Below are 7,138 nucleotides of genomic sequence, written 5' to 3'. Positions count from 1 at the left end.
ACTTTTACCAAAAAAATGCCGTAAAAAAACTATAAAAATGCCGAACTTTTACCGAAAAAATGCTATATAAATACCGCAATAATGCGATAATTTTATAATAATAAAATCGTATTTTTTTGGTAATTATACCGTAAATATCCTGCGATTTTGCCAGATTTATCCTGATATAATGAAAAATTGTAAAAAATTTGGTTTTATTTTATATTTGCTTCTGCGGTTAAAATCATCGAAAATGTGCAAATTGTAAAATTTTATATTTTATTCTATTAATTCACACATTTCTTATTGAAACAAAAGAATGTAAGTGAAAATAAGAATCCGGGAAAATTGAGGTTTTCAATTTTCTTAAGTTTGTTTGTATAGATATAAATACAATTAGTATCAAATTTCGTATAAGCGATTTGGCATATTGGTTAACAGATCAGGCTTTAAATCATTAGGACTCGGGATCGAGCCCACGAGGTGGCGGGTTTTTTTTTTTTTTTTTTCATGACAGTTATTGTACATATAACTTTATAATGTTATATATAATTATATATAATTAAATAAAATTTTATATAATTATATGTAATTTTTGTTCCGGGTAGAACGGTTTAATGCTGCAAAAATGCCGAAAATATACGATAAATATGCTGTATAATTACGGTTTTAATGCTGTTAAAATACCGTATTTTTTCTGTTTTATTACCGTAAATATTCTGAATTTTTTTCGTAAATTTTTGGTAGTAATGCGGCAAAAAAACTGACCAAAATAACTTGAATAATACCATATTTATGCAGTATTTATACCGTATAATTCCGGTATTATTTCGGTATTTCCAAAACCGCGAGGGATACTACGTTTCAAGGTGATCGGTTTGAAATTGTGGCTACACTGTAAAAAATCACCGGGGTAAGTCCAAGCGGTGTAGGTGTTAAAATTATCGGTGTTAAATTTACCCCTGAAGGCGGTGTGAAAATAACGCCGCCACCGGTGTAAATATTCTAGACCGGTGTTAAAATAACGCCGCCGCCGGTTTAGATATTCTTTACCGGTGTTAAAATAGTTTACTTTGTGAATATTTGTACTTACTCAATCACTATACTTGTTAGAAAATGATATTTTTTATTAATTTTCATAAAGAACTGACATTTTTTGTGTTTTATAATCTTTAAAGTTAATACTCCAAGCGGACGCAATTTACCCCGCTTTTACACCGGCATTACTCCGCTTTTACACCTGTTACCCCGCTTTTACACCGGTATTTTTAACACCGGTGTATTACTCCTCCTACACCGGTGTAATTTCATTTTAACACCGGGCGGAGTTAAAACGAGTCCATTTTTAACACCGCTCTTTTTACAGTCTATAATCAAAGTGAAAACCTGCACATAATTAGTGTTTATAATATTTTGTAAATGTTCAAAACCATTTAACTACTAGAAAAAATGGTCCAATCAATGAGCTGTATAGTCAAAATTGTAGGCAATCGGACGAGCTTTCACATAGAACAAACGAAAATAAGCTATCTCTTTCTGTTTAGAAGTTACATCCAGTTAAAGCGGCAAACAAATTTTTTTTGAAAATTTTACAAAATTTCAATTAACCATAACTTCTAAACTTATTGGCCGAATCGGCTTATCCTCGAACTCATCCAAGGTAATCGTCCATAGAATAAGTATACTAAGTTTCATTAAGATCGGTGTAGAATTGCGGACGCTATCGTTGGAGAACTAGAAATAAATTTTAATTAAATATTGATCTACACATACATTTTTAATTAATTTTTTTTACTTAAATGATAATTAGTGCACCGATTCGATTGTCGCACCTTCTAACATCAACTGCTTAGACTACACTTAAAAAATGGCTTCCGCAGCCACCTATGACTAATATATTTTTGTTTATTCAGTTAATAATTTCTATGTTTTTTAAATTGCCATTAATTAGGCTCAGAAAAGATTACTACAAATTAAGAAAAAATCGATTTACGTATTAAAGTTATAGTTTTTTAAGTAAGTTAGAAAAAAGTTGAAAAGGTCAGAAACTCGGTCACGGTCAACAACAGGGTCTTTTACCAATGTTAATCTTGTTATTGATATATCATATTATTCATACACTGCCGATAAAACAAAATTGGATATACCCACTAAATTGAGATGTTTGGATTTTATAAGTGTCACACTGCAATCATATAAATTTGAGTAGCTCCATGAATTTACTAAAAAGTAGGAGAACTAATGCAATAGCAAAATTTCATTTAATGAATGGTAAGATAAGTAATTTCATTGGTCTAGGCACATATATACGCATGAAAATTAAAGCTTATTTTAAGAGCTTTCAGATAAATTTTATGGAAAGTCGATAAGTTATCACATTAAAGAGATATTGAATAAAAAATATGAATTTTGGACATTTTGAAAATCTTGAAATGCTATAACTTTAAATTAATGGACCAATTGAGCTCATTTTCAAACTCGATCAAGGTAGTCACCCACAAAATTCGTATACCAAGTTTCAAGGCGATCAGTTTGAAATTGTGGCTATAATCAAAGTAAAAACCTGCATAAAATTATTTTTTATAATATTTTGTAAATGTTCAAAACCATTTATCTATTAGAAAGAATGGTTAAATCAATTAGCTGTATAGTGGTAATTGAAGGCAATCGAACGAGCTTTCACATAGAACAAGCAAAAATAAGCTACCTCTTTCCGTTTAAAAGTTACATCCAGTTAAATCAGTAAACAAAATTTTAATCAACTATAACTTCTAAACTGACTGGCCGAATTGGCTCATCTTCGAACTCATCCAAGGTAATCGTCCATAGAATAAGTATACCAAGTTTCATTAAGATCGGTGTAGAATTGTGAATGCTATCGTTGGAGAACGGCGCAAATATATATATATATATATATATATATATATATATATATATATATATATATATATATGTATATATATATATATATATATATATATATATATATATATATTAGGGTGGCTCATTTGAAACGACTATTTTTTTTTTTTGCTCCATTGACGGAATATTGTTCTAGACATAAAAAAAAAATTTTCCACAAAATTTGAGCCCTTAATTTTAATTTTAAGAACTCGCTAATTGAATTTGAAATTTTCCCATTCATTTAGCATGTAAAGTGGAGGTTTTTTTTTTTAATTATCTATAGCTCTGCTGCATTTCACGTTTTTTTACTGTCCATAGGCAGAAGTTGTAGGGGAATCTTTATACTTCAAAAGTTCCTACAGTAAAATTTATGTGACAGGAACGGGGTCAGAGTTAAAAAATGTAAAAGTCGATTTTTATCGATTTTTGCGTATTTTTTGAGTTTTTCGTAGAAAATATTGTAGTTACCGAAAAAAGGTAAATGACAAATTTGTAGGAAATCAAATTTGCTACAAAAAAGGTCCTGTAAGCCAAGGCTGTAAAATCTGTTGTTTCTGATATAAATTGAATTATACATATGAAAATTCAATATATCTTTGCAGTATATGGTTTGTTAAATTAATAATTTAATTTTCAATTATTAAATGTTTTTTTTGGACATCATATTATTTTTTCATGAAAATATAACTTAAAAAAAATTTATCTATATGGGCATTCCACGCCAAATCGGACGGTTTCAAAAATTGATTTTTCCGAATTTCTTCAATTTTTGGTATTTTTTAGTACCCCTCAAAAAAGGCTTCCCGGTAAATTTTGAGATCTTTTTGATTAATGGTTCAAAAAATATCGAATTTAAAAAAAAAAACCGCTCTTTTTATGGTTTTTTGATCATAACTTTCGTAATAATGGTCGAAATTCAATGTTTTTTTATTCAAAATTTTCGTTTATAGTTGGCCTTTACAGACAAAAATGCATAACAAATATACGAAATGTTTTTGATCGAGATTTTTGAATTTTAATTTTTAACCGTGTTCCAAAATTTCACATAATTATTCAAAAAAGCAACGAAGGTATATTCACTAAGGATTTCTTTAGTTCATAAAACAATCGTTAATGTAAAATTTTCGAAAGAACACGGAAATAATTAAAAACGTTTGTGATACAGTTTTGTCGCTTTTTCGAATAATTATATGAAATTTTGGAGCTCCTGTAATGATCTTAGCTGTATTGTATAGCAAATTTAATGTTTCTTTTGCTTCGAAATAGTTGCTTTTTAAAAAATAAAAGTATTTATTATAACAGCTTATAAATAGCATTAACTTTTACTTACTGCTTTTAAATTCCTACTCAGAACGAAAAAATATCGGAATGAATTTATAATATGCAAGAAAAACAAGTGTACAATGTCAAAAATCAGTACTGATGATAATTTATAGCAAAAAAAAAAAATTTTTTTTAATTTTGAAAAATCGAAAATTTTGAATAAAAAAACATTGAATTTCGACCATTATTACGAAAGTTATAATCAAAAAACCATAAAAAGAGCGGTTTTTTTTTCAAATTCGATATTTTTTGAACCATTAATCAAAAAGATCTCAAAATTTACCGGGAAGCCTTTTTTGAGGGGTACTAAAAAATATCAAAAATTGAAGAAATTCGGAAAAATAAATTTTTGAAACCGTCCGATTTGGCGTGGAATGCCCCATATATATAAATTTTTTTTAAGTTATATTTTCATGAAAAAATAATATGATGTCCAAAAAAAATCATTTAATAAATGAAAATTAAATTATTAATTTAACAAACCATATACTGCAAAGATATATTGAATTTTCATATGTATAATTCAATTTATTTCAGAAACAACAGATTTTACAGCCTTGGCTTACAGGACCTTTTTTGTAGCAAATTTGATTTCCTACAAATTTGTCATTTACCTTTTTTCGGTAACTACAATATTTTCTACGAAAAACTCAAAAAATACGCAAAAATCGATAAAAATCGACTTTTACATTTTTTAACTCTGACCCCGTTCCTGTCACATAAATTTTACTGTAGGAACTTTTGAAGTATAAAGATTCCCCTACAACTTCTGCCTATGGACAGTAAAAAAACGTGGAATGCAGCAGAGCTATAGATAATTAAAAAAAAAAACCTCCACTTTGCATGCTAAATGAATGGGAAAATTTCAAATTCAATTAGCGAGTTCTTAAAATTAAAATTAAGGGCTTAAATTTTGTGGAAAATTTTTTTTTTATGTCTAGAACAATATTCCGTCAATGGAGCAAAAAAAAAAAATAGTCGTTTCAAATGAGCCACCCTAATATATATATATATATATAAACAGAAGAATAGAAATACATATATAAACTTTTGAACCAAATGCATTTCCTGACTCAGCTCGTCGAGCTGAGTTTAGTGGTAGTGTTATGTCCAAATAAATTTTTTTTCATTTTTATAATTATTTAAAATAATTATTTCTGAGCTCCTCTTTGAAAAGCGCGCGAAAACGCAGCGTCAGCTTTTTCACCTTTTTATGCGGCAAAGAATAGTGGGAAGACACCTGCAATAAGTTTAACGAATAAATAATAAACTGTTGTCACTTTCCACCAATGACAATGATTATAAATTCCCCATCAAATCACCAACCAAAGTTTATAAAAAGCCTGAGCACCCATAGCTCAGGGCTAGTCGGTTCATAAAACTTACGGTCCGCGAATATTCGAACGTCGAAATTTCGTGTACTCTTATTGCAGGAATCCGCCCTAGGCGTTGAAAAGTCAATAAGAGGATTTTTAATAATTTTTAACTTAAACCCTATTGCAGGAATCCGCTTCTGCGTTGAAAAGTCAATAGGGCACTTCTTAAATAATCTAAGCTAATTCTTATTGCAGGAATCCGCATCTGCGTCAAAAAGGCAATAAGAAATAGTCAAAGATTGCTAAATTCTATTAACCTTACTGCAGGAATCCGCCCTAGGCGTCGAAAAGTCAGTAAGGGATTTAAATTTTTATATTACAAATCCTCAAATATTGATCTAAAATTCGATCTGACGCAACTGTAGTAATCGTTCGTCTAGTACAATATTTGTCGGATTATAAAAACCATCCGGTACGATCGAACCAGTGACGCAAATCACGTGAATTTGCGATTCCATCTCGTGCCGAGTTAATTTGCGCATAAAACCACTTTTCGGGTGTGAAAAAGGACGCATTAAAAATAAATTGAAATCTTATAAAAATATCTGTTAAGGATAAATAATCCTATAATATAAATTAAATATAAAGTTGTGAAAACTTAGAGTGAACAAGTGACGTTCAGTAAAAACGTTGTAATTTGAAATAATTAATAAAAGATCAAGTTCATCACTTCAACCTTGCGGTTTCATTCGAAAGTAGTACATAAGATATCATCCTACCAACCCAGCCGCACCCATTCTACCAACCCTCAGGAAGGTCGAGTGAGCTGTTTAGTCCTGGAGGGATAATAGCTGCCGCACTAGAAGAATTGACATCGAAAGGTAGGTGAAAGAACTATTTTTCTATCATCATAAAATACTTTGGCTTAAACAAGAGCACCAGTCTCTTTGGAGACGTTTGGGTTCTTAATTTTCGAAAAGATCCACTATAAATAATAAATTATAGGAAGATAATTTCTTCCTCGTATTCTTTATTGTTGTCCGCACCCTCCAACCCGCTTGTCCAAAAATTACTATCGCTACCAAAGGGAGAAATCCCGGATAAATAATTAAAAATTAAGCGGCGGACATAACAGTAGCAAAATTTTTGGAAAATTACATCATGAAGACAAATGCAATAGTTAGATTTTTATGAAATCTACTAAAAAAGAATCGGCCCATTACTGGATCGTGAATGGCTGCCAATTTTCAAGCATCGGCCAAAGACCGGCTAAATAACGGTATGCCAAGCATGGCTGTCGCAAGAATTGGCCAATCGTGACAATGAATAATCAGCCAAAGCTTGATATCAAGAGCACTTGATCAAACCGTTGGCCAACAAAGGGCAGTTAATCGAGCGCCGTTTTTATGAGCAAAAAGACGGCTGCCAATGATTCACCATGCACAAGCCAGTATAGTTAGTCATTTATTGGCCAATCATCGCAAACCAGGCATCGGCTGATCTATGGGAAAATTTCGAAGCTCGGCGACTTTGTATGGGTAATACCGCCACCAGTACTATTTTAACGCCGTTTTCGGGGTTAAATTTAACACCAACAACCTTAACACAGGGATAAC

The sequence above is a fragment of the Microplitis mediator genome, chromosome 10 (assembly GCF_029852145.1).
Source record: "Microplitis mediator isolate UGA2020A chromosome 10, iyMicMedi2.1, whole genome shotgun sequence".
In the NCBI taxonomy this organism is placed as follows: domain Eukaryota; kingdom Metazoa; phylum Arthropoda; class Insecta; order Hymenoptera; family Braconidae; genus Microplitis; species Microplitis mediator.
Note: the sequence above shows the minus strand (reverse complement) of the source record.